At 28.9% G+C, this 21034-nt stretch overlaps 1 protein-coding gene across 1 annotated transcript in view; it reads right to left on the bottom strand.

Moving 5' to 3' along the window:
• The window catches only part of LOC147063878 (uncharacterized), a 185191-nt gene that overhangs the window by 144667 nt on the left and 19490 nt on the right, over window positions 1-21034 (bottom strand). The window lies entirely within an intron of this gene.

The raw sequence follows: 21034 nt of genomic DNA, 5'->3' as shown, positions 1-21034 counted from the left end.
TAAGCTATTCATCGTAAAATGTCCTACTTTTTATTATACATATTGCAAAATATGAATACGCTCATTTTAAAAGTAACTATACAAAAAGCACAAATATATTGATGATTTGATTCTATGAACAGAGATTCTTCCACAACATATTTGTTATCGTTTATCATGCAATATTATTTTACTGTGCGATTCAAATTCTAAATGATATAGATTAAGTTGTTCAATAGAATTGGAGTTGAACAATGGATCCTTACGTATGCAGCCAATCCTTGAAACAAAATATTTTAAAGTCATTTTATGCCTAAAAAATAAAGTACATTTAATAAAAATCATTTGTAACGATAGTTGTTCAAATTGCATTTTCGTATTTTTCTGCTCATAACGCAAATTTTAAGAGGACTTTTTCAGTCGTAAATGTCAAGTTTAAAAAGGAGGCGAAGCGAAAATATTATTATATATAAGCAAATTCAATAAAAGCCCTTATAAGTAGGTAGTCACATTATATATTTTTATAATAATATAGTATGGGAAAAGGTAGATTAGTTTTATCATACAATAATTTACTTACTTAATTTTAAAATATTCTCTATTTCAACAAACTTGAAGTCAAAGTAGATTGATCTTTCACATATTATTCGCATTTGATTACTCTATTATATGAATGATAGCAGTACATGACCGGGAGAAGTGAGTTTTACATAGGGAGGACTAATTATATGTCTTGTTGTGAAAAATGTCTAGACCAAGTAATACTTTTGTAAGTTTCTTCTTTTATTCTAAAAAAATTAATACTGATGTAATTAAAAAAAATTAAGCATATTATAAGATATTCGTATTAATGATGATACATAGTATTGTATTAATATCATAGTTATTTGACGTATGTAAACGACTTCAATACATCATTGATGTAGATCAGGGAGAAAGTTATTTCAAACGGAACCGGTTATCCAAATTTTAAATGAAATGCAGTTTTTAAATTGGCGATTAATTTGATTTGGAATCAATTCAATTTCAATACGTTATAAATGTTAACGAAAGTGTTATAAACCAAAAATTGTTTCCAATGGTATGCATTGTCATTCAAATGTGTATAATATATAAACTGTGCTTACTAAATTATTATTTGACTTGCATTTAACACTAATAAAAATGTTCTTACTCCAGAACGCAGTAAGATTTATTTATCATTTGCAACAATAATTTATAATATCAGTGCATATATTCTATACACAAGGCTGCTGTCTTTGGATATCGAGGGTAGTTTATCATATTTATGTATTGAGGTGGTTAATTGTTACAATAAGTTAACCGTCAGAACTGTCAAAAAGTTCAGTGTTTTAACAGCACCTCTCTTGGTTGTGTTTATACTGTTTTAATAATATTTCTTTGCTTCTAAACGTCATGTTGTGAACGTCTTAAATTAATAATGTGTAATGTTACACTATATGTAAAAATAAATATATATTTTATAATTTATTATATTTTGACAATTATAGTATTTCAATTGTATAATACTTATGTATTTTTTTATAATTATTAATATGTTTTATTTTATTTCTTCTCTATAAAATTAGTGCTTGCTTTGTTTTTTTTCTCTAGTTGATTTATTTGCACTTTTTATTCTACATTGTCATGTTGTGTTATATGCTCAATGTGTCTTTTTAAATTAATAAAAAAATAAATATGATAAACTACCGTAGATAGCCGCCGATAGCAGCCTTGTATATGAATAGATGCGCAGTTCAATTATGAAGAGATTTTCAATACATGATAATATGCGTCTTGCATGAGAGTTTTTGGAGAGACAAAACATTAATATACCAAAGAAATAGACTACCGTCTCCGGTTTGGTTGGGTTACTTTCAGTAAGCTGAATATGCCATGTTCTCCAATCAGTCTAAAACTAGTCTTCGAATAACAATGAGCTCTCTATGATAGCATATGGATTAAAGACGTGAACGATAGATAATCTATGGCCATAGCAACCGATGGAACAGTCAATGTTTAAATCAGATTTTAAATACATATTGGCTAACTGAAAACTGAAACCACGTAGATATAGTTTTAAACTATTTGATATATTTATGTTAGGAACACGAGCGTCAGTAGCGAAGGGTGGAGGTAAGCTGTTAAAATCCGACATAAATAGTACAAAATTTGTCACTCAAATGTATTCGTTTTCATTAAACTAAAACTGTAATATTGTGTAGACAAAAAATTCTATTAAAACCTGCATAATCCAGGCCGTCAAAAAATATTCGTTTATCTATAAAATATCTAAAATTATGCCATTATTCCATTACACATTTTAGATATTTTACAGATAGAAGGATATTTTTATCGATTATTGTTTGCCCTGTTTAAAGGCTTAATGAATTTAAAAAAAACTAACCAATACGTATTCTTAATTCAACGAAAACAAATAAGTATGACTAAAAAAGTGGACGCTATTTTGTCAGATCGCCCAAAGCATACCTAAACTATTATGGTTTGGTTTAGACAGGGTTCACTTGAACTTGAAAAACTATAGAGCACCATCTGCAAATTGTATTCTAAGTTTAATGAAAATAAAAAAAAGTATGACTGATTAAGTGTAGTGTGGACTATTTATGTCGAATTTTAACAGGCTACCTCCACTCCTCGTTACTGATGAGCATGTATATATAAATATATATACGGATGTGGTCAGACGCGTATATAGGTACTTAGTGAATATATTTTTCCATGAACAGAAAACATAAGTTAAATATGGCACACGTTACAAAACTGTATATAGTTTCTATCTATGAATGGCTTATTGTTGGATGTAAGTGGATTGGCTACGTTGGAATATAAGGAATGGCCGGTGAATAAGTAAGATCAGAGAATCATTGGGACATAAAAGTATTATAAGCCACTCTTCTATAAATCTAGAATACATGGATGCAGGGACCACAGGATCAGATGCGGTGTATGAAATAAAGAAAGATTGGATGCTTCCAGGATAAAGAAGAGATGCGCCCTTTATACAAAATTGATGATACATGTATGTTCTCAAATAAATAAATAATTAATGTTGAAGTGAGCCTCTGGCGTACGTAATAATTAAGTACATTTGTGCGTAAACAAAACATGATAATTAGCAAATTGGCTATATTTTAGTACGAATGACACCTGAAAAATAGATGAATATCTTCTAAAATAATAACATTCGCACATAATCACTGTTTATCACAAAGATGTGGTTATTAGATAAAGATAACTATTAAATAAGTAGGTACAGTGTTAACATGGTTCAATTATATGTTTAGAATAATGAACATTTTTTTACATATCTAGATAATAATTGTAATTTATAGTAAACTATAAAATAATACTTCTTAACAATACCGTCTATTATAAAACATAAAACGGTATATTTCGAATCGACGCTGATATTCTTTATTTAAATTATAAAGTTTCTTCATAATGGCATAAATTTGAAATTGTCAGTTATACCAAATTTTATTTTGAACTATATTCAATATAATATTATATAATATTAATAAAATTATGTAATTAATTATATATACATTGATTATCAGACAAATTTATATTATATTTTGTATATATGACAAGATAATAAATACTAAAGAAGTAACATCATTTTGACGTTATGAAGAAAATCGCATCACATAATAATAATAACAATAATATCACTTTCTCTATACACTTTCAACATACTTGTATCATTTCTTATCAATGCGGTCAAAATATTTAAAATAAAATTCTGTAGTACCCAAGGCTGAATATAGTCAGGCTGCTGCACTGAAATGTAAGTTAGGATGGTAGTGCTATTCAATGATTATCTCCTAATGCAATGCGGTAACTTCTTCGCAATAATTGAAGATTTTCGTTTCCATATTTTTTTCATATTAAATTGCCAGTGTGGCAGGAGATATAGCAACACCAGTGACAGGCAGAAAATATAAGAGTAGAAAACCATAGCAACGAAAATCAACAACCATTTATACAAGACTAATCGCAACGAAAACGAAATGAATTATTATAGTAATTAGAAAGATTTTTCTAAACCCTGTTGCAACAACCACCATTTTTAGTAAAGAGTTTACAGTATTGCATTAGAATAATAAGCAACAACTAGCACTTCTCACATATTTCAATATAAAAATGTTAGGACAATTCTGAGATGATTTTTAAAATCACATTAATAATATAAACTTTATATGAATTTTTTTTAGTTATCACAATGTTTTATTTTTTATTTATTTTCATCGTCCAATACAAATAAATTAATATTATGAATCATACGTAAATAGTTTGAGGGTATTTTCGTATCATACAAATACATTAAACTATGTAGATATTGTGTAATTAATTTCTAATGACATTTCAGTGATTGATGATTTTTTAATATGTTTAGTTTCCATAACGCATGTATAAAATCATCATCATATTATGACGTAATAACTATGTAATTGATTATTAATATATTTTTACCAATTCATTCAATAAAATCATTGGACCAAAAGTATCCCAATTGAAAAGTAGCTTTTAATAATTTAGTAATGCTTCATTGAATGAAAACAAAAGTTCAGCTTAATTTTACAAGATGCTATAATAAATAAATTTCAAAGATTTTGAACTATAACAAGATGAAGACTTATGAAATGTATTGTTGTATTACAACATATTAGAGCAATTCCACAACGCTTTGGTGTAGTAAGGTTGGTATAGCCAAAATTTAATATTATGTATACTGGTACATGCTCAGAATGATCAGTTCATGTTGTAATTGGTATAAATACCATCCATTCCTAACCAATTAAATTTTCAAGGTGTATCTTAACAACAATATAATATAGAACCTTTATAGCTTTACTTTAATATATTTACGCTCTATCTGACTAGATAAAGTTATATTGAAAGTTATTGTATTATAAACTGATGGGAAACTAAACGCATAAAAATCTATCCACCCATTATATTCTCAATATTATTGCTTTCGGTTTTTGCCTCGCAGCTAATTAATTAATCATTAGTTTTAATAACCATTTTCTCAGATTTTATATTTATGTATTTAAGTTCCGTTTGTATTAAAATTTACATATATATGGAAGGATTCCTTCAACTGTTTTTGTAAAATTTTAACGTAAACTGAAAATGTGTCACCTTCCAATTTCAAATAGTAGTAAGTATATGAAAAAAATACTCATTCTAATTGTCATCGGTACAGTAGCAAATATATTATGCAGTTTTTGTCTCACTTCAGTAAGTATTGCAATGTTTTATTAATAGGCTTAAGTCTTTGCTACCCGGAATACTACCATACCGTACCTACACGCCAACATTTTTAAATTTAGATTAAATCTTGGAATTAAATTAATTCAAAATTACTAAACGAAAGATAAACTAGTTTTGTCCAAATTATGTATATTTGATGTATTACTATATTAAAATATCATAATATACTCTATAACGTGATATGTAACAGTAACTTATAATGCATTTATTAACTAATAAAATTTAAAACAAATGTAAGGGGGTGTTACCCATTTTTGTGTCTTATCCGTGAAACTAGGGTAGGGTAGGTTCAGTTAACCAAGAAGTTGCTGTGAAGAATAGTGTTTGTTGAAAAAAGACAATTAAAGCACATTATCACAGTTTACAGTCGAGATTAAATCGATTAAGTATTCAATTCAAATCAATTTATTTTTAACATATTGTGCACATTACAAATTATAAGTTTAAGATGTTCAAAACATGACATGAAACATTATTATAAAGAAGAAGAAAAAGTTAATAAAAGCGATTAAAATGAAAATATAAAAAGAGAACATAATATAATCATACAAAAGCAGTGAAAATACAATTATACATCTATAGAAGTTAAATAATTTCACCGAGTTTGCTAAGGAGATCCTATTTTAAAAAATATACAAAATAGCGTCCAACTAAACTCAACTCACGTAAGTGAAATATATCAACACCCGAAGCGATTTGGTTGAACATAGTTATCGACTGACCGATAGTTAGCCTAGTCCAATTGACGATGTATTTTTTCGAAAACTATAGCCTGCCTTCTTGAAATTGGGCAGTTTTGCTTTAGGTAGGTAATTTTTGCTACAATTCCTAAAAACTAATTTGTGCATAGAAAATGAAAAAAATAGCTGTTGCAGCACGTCGGAGATCACACAAAAATAAGTACCAGACCACTAGTACTAATAATATACCACGAGTACTAACAATATACCAGATATTTGAATCGTGAAACTCACTAAGACTAAATTGTCTCTCCTGTAATGTCAGGTCTCATGCAAGATAATTAAAAATTAGGTTATGTTGAAACTGGGAGAGCCGTATCTCGTATGTTATGTCCAATATGCGATGCACATTATCCATAATCGGCCGACCAGACTTGTTACGGCTTAGCATAGAGTTACGTGTTGAATTTACATTATTATGCATTTGCATAACGCTGATCATACAATTTTAAACGCTCCGTGGCTATTTCGTGTTTTTTCTATATTCCGTTTTCAATTTCATCCGCAATCATTATTATTAGAAAAGAAAACATAATTACAGTAAAAGTTTTATGGAAGCGGATAATATTTTTCGTGACAATTAAAGTCCCGACGCACTTAATGGATGTCGTTCATAATATTATTTAAAAATAAAATGTTACGTTTCTGTCATCAGACGGTATATCATTACAATAATTAGGTTTTGGTACTTTTAAATCATCACTCTTATTTTTTTTCTTTGTTTATATAAAGGCTCTGATGAAGATGTTTCTTAATTATAAGAGAAAGAAAGAAAATTCAATTATTTAACTGTAACAATTAAGGAACTAGACGTAAGAAAGGCGTATGAAAAAAACGTGTTTGAACATATTATATTAATATTACAATATTATTTTTTTTTTTTTCGATACCACACAAGATTAAATTTAGAAATATTAAATTATTATTGAACACATAATTTGAAAACACTTCAGATATATCCTTTCTTTTTTTCGACCATCTCCGATCCTAATAGGATCATATGGGCCTCCACAGAGTAGAGGTTTGTATTGACAGATTTTGTTTTTACGAGAAATGGATGTCAGCCACTTGCTCAACCTATTACGTCCATACTCTGACTCATACACAAATTGAAAAACAATATGTGTACTTGTTAGACCCAGGATTCGAACCTGGGACCCACGACGCGATAGACCAACGCTTACGCCGCGCGGCCATCGTAGGTGTTTCAGATATATACCCTGAAACTGAAAAATTTGACGGGATTTGAACCCGTATAATTATTGCTGTTGCCAATCCGTGAATTAACCAATTATGCTATTTAATAGCAGAGTGATCTACACACTGCAGGGTTAATATACTAAGAGGGATGAGCTGTAGCGCAAGGTCGAAGAAAATAGTGTGACCATATATTTTCTGGTTATATGTAAATTGTACGTACAACATTTCACCGTGACACAGTTCGCCGTGAGCTTTCTTATTGGAAAGAGATAATCGTATACCTACTATACGGTCTCCAATTTTATTAAATTCAATAATTGAATGATTTTGGCAAAATTCATGAATTCAAGAATGAAAACCTAACCTGACAAATAATCCAGTATATCGGTTATTTTCAAAATTCGTTTGCTGCTGGCTTCCTGTAAAGTGTAAACCGACAAGAACCGTGTTTTATTTATAAATGAATTTTATGTCAGTACTATACGACCCAAAAAGGTTGGACGGTCTTTAATATACGGCAATATATTTCCGATACAACATTTCACGGTAAAATGTGATACGACGAACTGCATACGTACAAGTTTCCGGACACGGTATTTTCCCTACAAATCAGATGAAGTAAAAAATGTTACCAAAAGTCAATTTTGTAGTAGGTATCTAAGGTGTAAATATACCGCTTCTCTAAAGAAGATTTCAATTTTAACTATTTTTAATACTGCATATATGGAAATTACATTTTCCAGCGTTATTACTAATCCCTTTTTAAATTTTATGTAATAATACAAAAAAAAATCAACCTGATTACACCACGTTTCTCCAGTAACAACCTCTTTCGCTGGCGCTATATTCAAACTGAAAATGTGTAAATATTTGACATCAGTTTTAAATAAATCAGTCCGATGACAGATTTACATGCATAAAAACTTACTGTTAACAATAATCGTTATATATATATAATATAAAAAATATAATGGAGTTCTATCAGATGAACTCCAAGTTCGACTAATAATACAAAATCAATTGTTGACTATTCGTAAAATTGTTCATCATTTGGATAAAATTAATATTAGTCAATCAATACATTCAAAACATCAATCGGTTTTCACAGCGTATAGTTTCTTTGGTTTGCAATATGATGTAAAGGAAATTGTTCTCATTGTTCAAAACCGCAACATAGTAACTTTCTTATTTTTATCATTTGTTTGAAACCGAGAGTCATTGATGGAGCGTTAGAAAATTTCGATTTTGTTATACTGTGGCTTTTTCTTTCATTTGTAGTTTGTTTACGATTCTCACTTAGTTATTGAATTTGGTCTTTGTTATTTTATTTTGATTAGATTTAGTCTAGATTCTCATAAATTTACTGTTTATTATGTTTTATTAGCCATCTAAATACGAGATTACTATCTCCCAAAGCAAATCGTAACATCATAAAAATCTATAAACAGAAAATCGATGTCAGATTTGTTGTTTGTACGGATGATGCCAAGTGATATCATTGCTATGTGTTCGGCAACAGAAATCCTTAGCAATGAGCTTCGATCCTTTTCATAATCCAGTGGAAAGTATAAGTCGGTAATAAGACTCGGTGGATGTCAATATTAAGTGTTGTTTATTTGTCATATTAATCTCAAAGTAAAGTTACATCGTGTAAATAAAAGGTAAAGAACTCAGGAGAGTTCGATCCGTAATGAAACAACTCGGAGAGTAGAGCTAAGTTAAGTTTGAACGAGTTGAATGATATTAGAAAAATTGCACTGTTTTAAAAATGAAAAGTAATATTGGAGACGCTTAGTTCATGTACAACGGTTTATAAATGTGAAGTATCAGAACAAGATATGGTGGATATATTGGGGTTGATCAATAATATAATATTGAGTAGGTATATTGTAATAGTCGAAATAACATCAATCAAATATTTTTAACATAATGTATTTAATTAGTTACTTAGGGTGTCGATGAATTAAACAAAAGACAATTGATTGTTATTGAGGAGATATCATAGAGAGAGTAGTTATGGATACATAAGATCATTACAACTGATGGACTATTTAAAATTAAGCCCATAGTCAGGAGGAATTGGAATTTTCACTCGATAGTCGTATTGGCCAAAAACTCACGTAGAATTTTCATTGAACTTCATCGTCTATGTGGGAGTGACACGCGTGCGTCATTATTATGAAAGCGTGAATTTAAAATGCATGGAATTCAATCTCTTAGCCCAATGTGTCAAATGAGGGGTTCCGCTACTATTCTACCGCCGGTGCTTTGATAAATTGTAGTACTTGCAGATATAACCTTATAGACATACCCGAATTAAAAATGATATTTAAAATTCTTTCAGTAATAAGTAATATATTTATAGTTTAAATTAGGATACAAACATTACTAACTCGATATATAGATGGTACAAACATTAATCTAAATTTAATTTTAACATCCGCGTTCTTGTCTATAATTAATAATTTAATTATATTTATTCAAAATTGAACATACAAAAAAAATAAGAATATAATATTATTCTCCAATAAAAATAAACAACTTGAAAAGGCTTCCGAGACCATTCTGATCAGAAAAATCCTGTGTAAATAATGTGTGACATTTTGAAACACGTTTTTTTCTTACTGGGTATAAGTTCGTATCAATATACTACCTGTTGATTCAATGCAGAATGAAAGCATTAATAATTATTGTTTTTAAAATAAGGATTCTGAATACAATAAAATTTTGGTAATACACAATATTTATGTGTTCTTCTCAAAGCCTGGGTGTTTGTGATTGTTCAAAATTACTAACAACCATCTTGTACGAAAAAGCAAGGACATGGTTATCAATAAACAAATATTTATCACAAGTAATCATTCATTGAGAAATGTGACCAGTATCAAGAAGTGAATATAAGAATAATTAAGATCGCAAGGAGTATATATATTTTTTAAATGAAATTTCTCCTTAGTAATAGAAACTTAAATATTGGCTTTCGCATTGAATTTTAAAAACTTACCAACACCATATTATGTAAATTGTAGTTTTATTTCAATGAAAACGAAGACGTATGACTGACAAAGTTTAGTGTGCACTATTTATGGCAGATTTTAACAGCCTGCCTCCACCCTTCGCTACTGGTATATAGAATATTACATTCTCATATTTTTTGCCTTGTTCATTAAATAAAACAAATAGTTTATTAAAAAATACTAGTTTAACGGGAGTTTAGGTATACGAGAATCTTTATTGTGTGATATTTATAAATGTCTTAAGACCAGTATATGAAATGCTGCACAAAACAGGTATAATAAAATGTGTCAGTAGGAATCAGCTTCGTGCGTTTTCCTATTAGAGCTTTAGTAAATGTAATAATCAAACAGCTTTCGCATTAGCCAACCGATGTATCGGGCGCTACTTTTATCATCAGTCGCTACATTTCTCATATCTTGTTCACCTACATTCGACGCGAAATCATCAGCGAAAGTGACAAAATAATGACCATAACGTTTCTCTGCAGATTCCTGACAGCCAAGAGAAAATTGCAGTTTCCACTATACTATGATATTAATTCTATAGTTGGATGAAATATGCTTTATATAATTAAACGATTTAATTAATGACAATTTATTATTACAACCGGTGAAAGCACAGTGTTTTTAATTCACGATTTGTGTTTTAAAAAAATCATCTCATACAGATGAGAAGTCTGAATAGAAGGCAAATAATATCATGGCTGCAAAATGTGAGAATATTGTTTCAGAATAACGCAACATTGTTTCGATCAGCTTTCCTTAATGTCCAGGATCACTTAAATGATTTCCAACAGGAAACAGAACTTAAATAATGTCTGAGAAACTATTCTTCTTCGTCGTGTCTGGGCCAGGTCGGGTTTGTACCCTCGTTTCTACCGTGCGCTGTTAAAGGATGGCGGTAACTTAGGATCGTGGATAAGTGTAAGATCTTCGACTTCAGCCTATTGTTCAACAAGGTTACCATCACTGGATAGAATGGCTATTAAAGTCTCCCAAAACTACCTTAGCTTTACAGTTCTTGAAGTTTGGGATTGAAAGAGGAGCGAAGGGTGTTGTGGATGGTTTGTAATGTGAAGATGTTATGCAGTTCTTGAGTTCAACTGTAATAGTTGCTGTGCAAGCATATGTTCAGGTGGCCACCGAGATCAGGCCGAGGCCGGGTTTAACGAATATTGCACCATTGTTTTTCATGGGGTATCTCTGCTGCAATACGCATGCCATTGATCTTTGGTCGGTTGTTTTGTGGGCCCCGATGTGTTTCCTGGACAAAAATTATTATTTATGACACAATGTATTCACAACTTACGATGGCCACGCGGTTTAAGCGTCGGCCTATAGTATCGTGAGTCCCAGGTTCGACTCCTGGGTCTGGCAAGTACACATATTGTTTATAAATTTGTGTATGAGTCAGAGTATGGACCTAATAGGCTGACCAAGTGGCTGACATCCATTTCTCGTAAAAACTAAATCTGTTAATACAAACGTCCACTCTGTGGAGACTCATATGATCTTATTATGGTTGGACATGGTCGGAATATTATAAACATCACCATTAATAGTCAGATTTAATTCACAACTCTATTAAGGCTTCTGGAAATTGATTCTTTTCTTCTTGGTCTCTTGGTCATGTGTGTTACGATGCTATGTATTTTTACAAAACTCACAAAACCATTAAAATAATTAATTACTATAGAAACAATTTCATTACGAAATTTTCATAATATCTATAAAACAGATAAAGACAAGTATACTGTTGTATCTAGTTATGTAAATAAGGAATCGGGATATCTTGCGTAGAATTGAAATATGCATATAAATAGATTGTGAAAGTAAAACCGAGCTATAAAATTCACAATTCTCGAATTCCGAAATAAACATATCACACATTTATCTGCCAGAAGAATCGAGTGGTTTGACGATTTTTATGAGGCTGTTGGTATACTTATCATAAGTCAAGTGGAATTATCATAATATATTATTCATAGAGAATGTATTGAACTTTCCCCCAACTTAACGTATTTATTAATGATTGTGAGTTGAAACATACCATTATGTGCCAACTTCTTGGTAATTAATATGATATAAATAAATATCATTAAACCTTACATCATAAACTAGTTTTAGTCTATTAAGTGTGCAGGTTTAATTGCATTTAACGATTTTATTCCGGTATTTATTAAAAATCATGCACATTTCTTAAATCGATCTGTACATGATTTGTTTCAATTAGCTAATTTAACTTATCAAAATATTATTTGAATGAATTAAAATTACTTGAATGATGATAACAAGTAAAAACTATTCATTTGTATTTAGTTTATGTTCAGATTTAAATATTTAAAATATATAAATGCTTTTTTTGAATTTAGAGAAGAAAATTGTCGTTTATAATTAGTAAACTTAAGAATATTATTTATAAATACATAGAAAGTCATTTTATTCTGAGTGAGAATGGCAATTGTTGAATATAATCGTTTGTGAAACCACAATCGAATAAATTAATAATGTGACATTTTAAATGGTTATTAACAACGGTTTTATTATTCAATTCAATTTAGTGGCTATACAAAAACCATTTCATCTATTTTCTAAAAATATAAATTCTTTTGTGAATAATATTCTGGGGTTATACTCATTATAGCATGAAGGATTAACCTAGTTAACTAGACTAACTAGTGTGTCAATATTCCTAAGTTTCAAACTTAAAATTTCCAGATTGGAGTTAAATGATTGACACGCAAAATATACATCGTTATGCTCTCGAAGCTCAGTTGGTTTGAGCCGTCATAAGGTGCCATAACTTACTATGAAGTACGAGGGGTATTTGTTGTGCTGGTACAAAGCAGAAAAAGTACCCCGCGGATGCTATATTAATATAGTTTGATTGTGGAATTGTTATTAAGCATTCACTTACCCTATTGGTATATTTATCTGGATCAAACACGCTTTGATAAAACAATATACGGTTTGTTTATATAAAATTCACGTCTACACCCACGAGTGGGAAAATAAATTATATAAGTTCGATAATTCAAAACTATCATTTTGATTTGATAGATTTCATAAAATGGTAGATTTTTTAGTTTTTGCGTGCTCGCGATCCTGCGCGTGACGATTGCTGTGTTGCACTGCAATCTCTAAAGATCAATTTTATTTAAGAACGAAAGATTATCAGAATTTTTCAAATACATTGAAATACAATTACGTTAGTCGGTCTGTCGGTAAGTAGCTGTTTAAAACTCAGGTGCATTTGAAACAAAACTATTGATCTCCAATTAGTCAATGGCAATAAATTGTTTTCTTAAGTCGTTAAGAGTGACTACCATTGGACAAGTGGACGGATTCGTTCAAACCAAACAATTTATTATTGTGGGTTTGCTTCAAACCGCCGATATTAAAATATCAATAGAAAGCAAATTTTGGCTGATGAAATGCGGTCTGAAATATTATAATACGGTTAATGGATATTGTTTGTAGAGAGGCAGTAGGTAGTTGGTGCATCATTGTGTGGAGGTATGTCACGATTATATTTTGACACGACATAATATTATTATAATATAAACGGTTTTGGAGAGAGTGACAAATTATGCACGTGAGACGTTGACAGATGGACAATTTTGCAAACTTACTCGTAATATGTCATTATAAATGGTATTTAAATTATTCGTATTTTTTATTGTAAGAAAATGTAATAGCCTTAGTCTGTCAAATGTACATAAACGATAATAAATTTAAATAAATAATAAATTTTAAAATTTTCTAATATTTTCAAACACAAAATTAATATAGTTCCCATTAACTTCTGACTTACCTAGAGTGGTAGATAAGGAAATGTAGAATCATATTCAATCGCTATCTCAAAAACAGTGAAAATCAAGTTATCTAGTTGAGGCATATTGAGGTGACGATAGTGATACATTTATTATAATTTATAATATATCTTTCTAGAATACCGAGATCTATGATAGTAACCCCGAGTAATGCGCGGTGATTTGTTTGTGGCTTAATCGGATATTTTTATAATAAAATAACTCTTTTTCAAAAATTGATAACGATTAATTATTAAAGGTCAATAACCTAACAAAATCAAATTTTTAATAGATACTTATTCTCAATAATTTTACAAAGCCCAATAACAGATTCGTCCACTTAACTGGTTATAATTTATTCGTTTAACTTACAGATTAGTGTTATTAACTTAAAATAAGTTTTTTTTATATAAAATGAATCATCATTTAAAATAGTACCTAAATAATCCCATAACGACGATACCAACAGGAGGCTGCCCTTTTCTTTTTTATTTAAACCAATGTATTCAATGCAGAGAATATTCATTTAAATATTATGGTTACTCACAACTCACATTTAAAAAAATTTACAGATGTGCTCTTTAAAACAACGTATTTATGTTATTTATTACTTATATAAAAAAATATACATCATTTTATTTATCAACAGTTCTACTAAAATGTGATGTATACATTTATTTATTTAAATAATAAATAATTGAAGTATGTTGTTTCAAATAACTCCCTTAATCCCTCCAAACATTCAAATGTGAGTTAGAATAGTTCTGCATTTATTTATTTATTTATTTTACATATAATGAACATAACAAATCATAAATCCAAAGCGTTCACGACATGTCATAAAATAAGTGTTAATAATTTAAAAAAATAAAAATACAGAGAAATGTGAGTTAATAATACAATAAGTAATAAAATATGAAATAAAATAAGAAAATAAATAAAATAAAATAACAAAAATAAAAGTAGATGGAAGCACACAGAGTGAACTTTGATAAGATCATATCGGTATAAATCCATCGTTTATACCCTTTATGTAGATAAAGTTCTTTGATTTTAATTTGCAAAAATATTACTATGAAAAAAATCACAAAAATTGCGATCACTTAATATGGTCGATCTACAAAGTTACTAACTTTACAGGAGAGATAAACTCCTGATTATCGTTAGTTCATGAATCTTAAATTTAACTATTCAGATAGGCAAACTTCGCTTCGTTAGTGGTTTGTTAAGACACATAATATTATGACAAATTGTATCAGATATATAACACTAATATATTATTAACGGCTAATCTATGCAAAATATTAATTTCGACCGAACCAACCTTCAGCATAAATTCACGCTATATATTATGAACATAATACATTATCGCAATTACCAGCTTGTTTTAACTATGCTCTACCAATCTCTCTTACGCAACACATTGTCTTAGATAAGTTCCAATACAAACCCTCAAGCGAATAGATTATAGTCATTTTCCAAACACTTCTACTTCGCTAATCATTGATGTGGGCCACCAGATGATGTTTTTCCCACGGAGAAGATATTACTTTGCAACCTTGTTGCATCAATACCGGCTCTCATCATAACATTGCCGTCCGATTGTAAAGATAAAATTTATTAATTATTATATTATTCAAGAAGTATGTATATTATTTTATGTAACCGAATATTTAAAAAGAGCCGCTCAAGTGACCGTAATAATTAAATATGTATTTCGTTCATTTTTGTAATGTAATTTATATTACCATTATGTCTTATTTATAATACGTAACTAAATATTCAGTGATATCTGTTTTAACGAAATACATTTTGGTTTTGTTATAATATGACATGAATACTTAACTACAATAATTAAAGACAATATACCAAGAACTTCTCCGTACAATCGACTTATTTTTAAATAAAGAATTTTTAAGAAATTTTTAGTTGATTTAAGTTTTGTACTATTCCATTTTACTCGTTCTTTGCGCCCCGGGTTTCGCCTTTCGGCATCTTCGGGCACTATGCAGTGGGTCGTAAAAATACGACTCAAATGGAAGACAATACAACAGGTACTTATATCTACTATAGGTAATATATAAATTCAAATTTCATTGAATGCCTTCGGTTGATAGTATTAATTTTATATAATTATTGTGTAAATCTTCAAGCAAACTGTTCCTGATTATTTAATTATGTGACAAAAGCACTACATATTGTATTTTATTTTAATTAATAAATTTAATACCAGTAATGTTAAAAATAATAGTAGGTTTATTTAATAGTAAATAACAAAAACAAGACGTCAATAGTAGACAGTCATTTCCTTTTTATTAAAAAAAAAAAAAACCTAGAATAACTCTCAAATGTTAAGTCAAATTTTTTTGGCTGCATATTGATATTTTTATATCGTGGTCCATATTTACGTCGAAATTGATAATACTGGTTTATAGGAAACACATTATTTATTTTTAAAACCCTCTCGTTATTAACTTTTTTACACTAACGGCGCCCTACATTAAAGAAGTTTAAAAACCACTGTCGTAATACATAAGAAAACACACGTATACATATTATAAATGATGATAAAACAATATTTTGTAACACTCTGTAGTATTATTTTATTCTGTTTAGTAAATTCATTCATCTGAAATGTCAATACCCCTCACGCACTATTTATTTAATGAAATTATAATAAAAAAAAAATATAATAAAACTGAATGAAAATTTCAAAGTCAAGTCCATTGAGACACTAATATTATCCAAGCGACAAAGTGCGTGATAGCTTTCACGGTTCGCAGGCTGCAAAATTCACAAAGTGTGCATCTTTATTATTTTAAACTTGCGATGAACACGTAGCACTAATCTCTTTTCCGCGCTGCAGGTTCGATAGCGAATTTAATGCCTTTTGGTGACTTTCTCGTTGCTAACGATATCTAAAAATCTCTTTGCGCTCAATCCCATATTAACATAACTAAATAAATATTTTAATAAAAATAATTATGTCTTTTGTACTACTTTCATTGATTTTAATAATATGTTATGACTGGAGATTTATCAGTTCTTCTATTCAAACTAAACTTAAATCACATATTGTGTTTATAGATTAAGCGACAATTTTATATGACGTGATAACTGATTTCAAAGTATTATATTTTCTTAGTATGCAGGGGAGGAATAGTGGTCCGAAATTTGTTCGTGAATTTCTAGTCAATCATTCAAAAAATTAATTAAAATAACAAATCATCACCGCAATACTACATCTAGATAAGTCTGATTTGGTCATTGTTGGGAAAATAAAATTTAAATTTAACTTGATTAACGTAAATCTAGGCTATAATTATTATTTAAAATGAAAATGGCCTATATAGTTGTACTTTATCTAATTGGGTACAATTAAATAATGTTTTATTGAATGAAAAAAAATTGTAGTTATTTTATTGTATTTATTTAATGCATTTATGGTTTTAATGTTATCTAATATTTTCAAATACAAAATGAATAATTTTTCCATTAACTTCTGACTTACCTAGTTTTATCATTTCGTAGAGAAGGAAATGTAGAATCATTTTCAATTGCTATCTCAAAAACAACGAAAATCGAGTTAACTAGTTGTAGTATTAAGATCACGATATAAAAGAATTATTAACTGGATACCGTTTAAATATTATTTTATAATATTTTATAAACTCCACACAAAATTTTGTAAATGAGGTCTTGTTTCCAATTGAACCATTATTTATATTATATGGAAAAAAAATTCTTTGTGTTTATTATTATTTTAAATGTTTGAAGGACGATAACTTTAACCAAAATATTCAAATTATAGAATATGGTAACTATAAAAACAATAACAACATTTATATACCATATCTATGGCATATGCCTACTTTAAAACTGTTATTCTTTTTCATACAAAACAGTTATATTTTTAAATTCTGATGTATATACGTATAATATATAATTAGGTACGTAGTGATATTATTAAAATTTCTTCTAATTTATGTCAAATGTGCTAATTCACTCCTCGCCAATTCAATATTTCGTTATATTTAATTGATTTTAATTTTAGTATATCCTCGGTTTGGTTTCCTGTAATGTAATTTCAGAAACAAATACATATTTATTCTATTTATTTGTTTGCCTCACGTGATCTACGCAGGTGTGGTAATTAGTATTAGAGTACATACCGGAAATTTTTAACATCAAGGCAATCGGTGAAAAAACTTTTGAGTATTTCCGAGTATTAAAAAAATGTACTTATCTACGTACCTGATTTATATTTTATTATGTGTATTAAGGTATGCAATTTACGTTTCCAACCGCTCTTGTTGACAATACATATTTATTAATTGTAATAAATAATATATTAAATAAATATTTAAAAAAAATTATAACTCGTATATACGGTATAGTTTACAATAGTAATAAAGTAAAATATTTTTAAAATTACCCACAAATGATAAGAGCATATTTTTAAAGAGCTTTTAACAGTTACTGTTTTTCCTAATAAATAAAAAACGAGTATATCGAATATTATTAATGTTAAAATTGGTTTATGATGTGGGTTTTCGAAGAAAGGAGACTACACTGGATCATTTTTTTTTATTCTTTACATAGTCAAATCGATATATAAATATTATATATATATATATATATATATAAGCCTATCAATTGAGTTAAGATTTCCTTGATAGCACATAACTAAAATTTTAAATTCTTTAGATTGATTTCTTAGTCGTTGGTTTCTTTAAAATTGCCAAATTTATTGTGTGATAACCAAAAAAACTATTGGCTAATAAATTTATCTCTAATTTAATATTATGTATATTGTCATTTTGTAAAAATACAAATGGATTTCAAACAGTGAAGTTCCACTTGAAATACAGTAATAGATACGTAATTATATGAAGATAATAAACTTCATTTTTTCATTCAATAAATAATTTACAAGATGTGAGAATGTAACATGTTTTTATTGAACATTCATAATTTGAAAACAATCCATAAACATACCGACTAGAAAAAATTATGAACAAGTACAATTTTAACGTACTGACATTTGGAGAGATCCTGACGTTGGCTAGGAATCAAGGTAAGTGCTTATTATTGGTACTTTGATTCAAACCACTGAAGCCGATTTCTAATATTAACGCTTCAGTTGTGTATAGATACTACTAGTAAATTGCGACGTTATTAGAGGTGTTATATAATTATGTATATATATATATTATATATATTTAATTGACCAGAAAAAAAGAAGAATTCAGCACCTATTATGGTATTACAGAAAAGAATATATAGTTGTATACAATGAAAGACAAGAGAGATCCATTACACATCAATGTTAGGGCAGGATTTTGATGATAGGACAAAATATTGTTATCAACCCACTGAATATTTTTTCATAGCCATTCTTTACTAAACGCTTACATACCATGTATCATACGAATATGAATTAACCGTGCTTTTAAATAAATGATAAGATTTAAAAGCTTATTTAACCTATCGTATCGATCTAATATAATATTATTGTATTATAAATTTTATTGGCACTATAACTACACGTCGTGCATTATTTAATACAAAAAACTAATTTGAATTGTTATATTGTTTTATGATTCCATTTTCGTAATAATATAACGATGAAAAAATAAATTACGAAATTGGGTCTATCAACCATAAAGCTTATGTAAAAAATAATAAATCGATTTAGCCTATCTCTCCTACGCCAGTATTAAAATAATTAGAAGGTCATCCCAAAAGAAGATTTTTTACACAGTAATTATTAGTTTATGGTTTTTTTTGTGTGCATACGATAAATTGCATAAAGTGCAATTTTAAAGGTTAATTGACATAATTGACTGCTCTTTGAAAACTAGATTTAATTTAATTGCTAAATTCACTTATCGGCAGTAAAATTTAAAAAAAAAACAGATTACTAATTTCAGCAAAATTAAAAAAGTAATGTTGGTCTAATCTGAGCGAAATCGCTAATTATTTTTTTTTATATTGGAAAAGTAAATTTATATTTCAATTATTATCTAAGAGAATGATTCCCAAACTTACAACATGCATACAATATACCGCTTTATAGACTTTTCACAGAGATATCATTTTTAAACCATGGTCGATTCTAAGAAGATCACATGGGCCTCGACGGAGTGGAGGTTGTATTTAAAAAATGTTTTTACGAGAAATGGATGTTAGCCACTTACTCAATCTATCAGATATAATATACTCAGGGTCGAAACACACATTAAAAAAATGAATTTGCCAAACTCGCAATTTGAATCCGGAAATCACCGGTAAGCGCTCAGCCATCGTGAGCGTATCATTCTTAGTTAATTTAAAAAAAAATCCTTCATTGTCAAATTTGAAACCAGGAAACACAGAATTAATGGGAACTAAAATACCTCACGGGTGTGGAGTAACAGACAATTGATCTCGAGTGTGGAAGAATGTGAGATAAACTTAAACACGTGTCAAGATTACGTCATTCTAAGCTTGTCCTTCGTTATGACAACTGCTTTCAGTTTATGCACTGACGCTCATTGGAGGCTGCAACACACACTATTATACGTCTATAATGTGTCATTAATTTTCATAGGACACTCACACATTCAAAACCCTGCTTCAAAATGTAGTGTTTATAGCCTATCTCGGTTCAATTTATTAATCCGTTCTGTATTTGAAACCCATTTGTATATCTTCTGATCTGTTGGTTATAAATTGTCCTTTCAGAATCAGGTGGAAAATTTTGATACTCATATTAATGATATCTACATACGATATCATTTTCGATTCCGTATTTTAAGTAAATTTTAATTCAATTACATTTTCGTTCAACCATAAATATTTTAAGAAACCGCGTAATGCTTCAAATCATTTGCGTTTATCAGGGCCACACGTAAAACAATTTTACAATTAATACATGATATTTGAAATTACTTTAAAAGTAATTTAGACAGCTTCAGAAACCTAATACAAAGCAGTCAGGTTTTGC

Source organism: Rhyacophila brunnea, unplaced genomic scaffold (assembly GCF_057557595.1).
Source record: "Rhyacophila brunnea isolate RB1 unplaced genomic scaffold, BYU_Rbru_1.0 scaffold_8, whole genome shotgun sequence".
NCBI lineage: Eukaryota > Metazoa > Arthropoda > Insecta > Trichoptera > Rhyacophilidae > Rhyacophila > Rhyacophila brunnea.
Note: the sequence above shows the minus strand (reverse complement) of the source record. Positions and strands in the feature narration are given on the sequence as shown.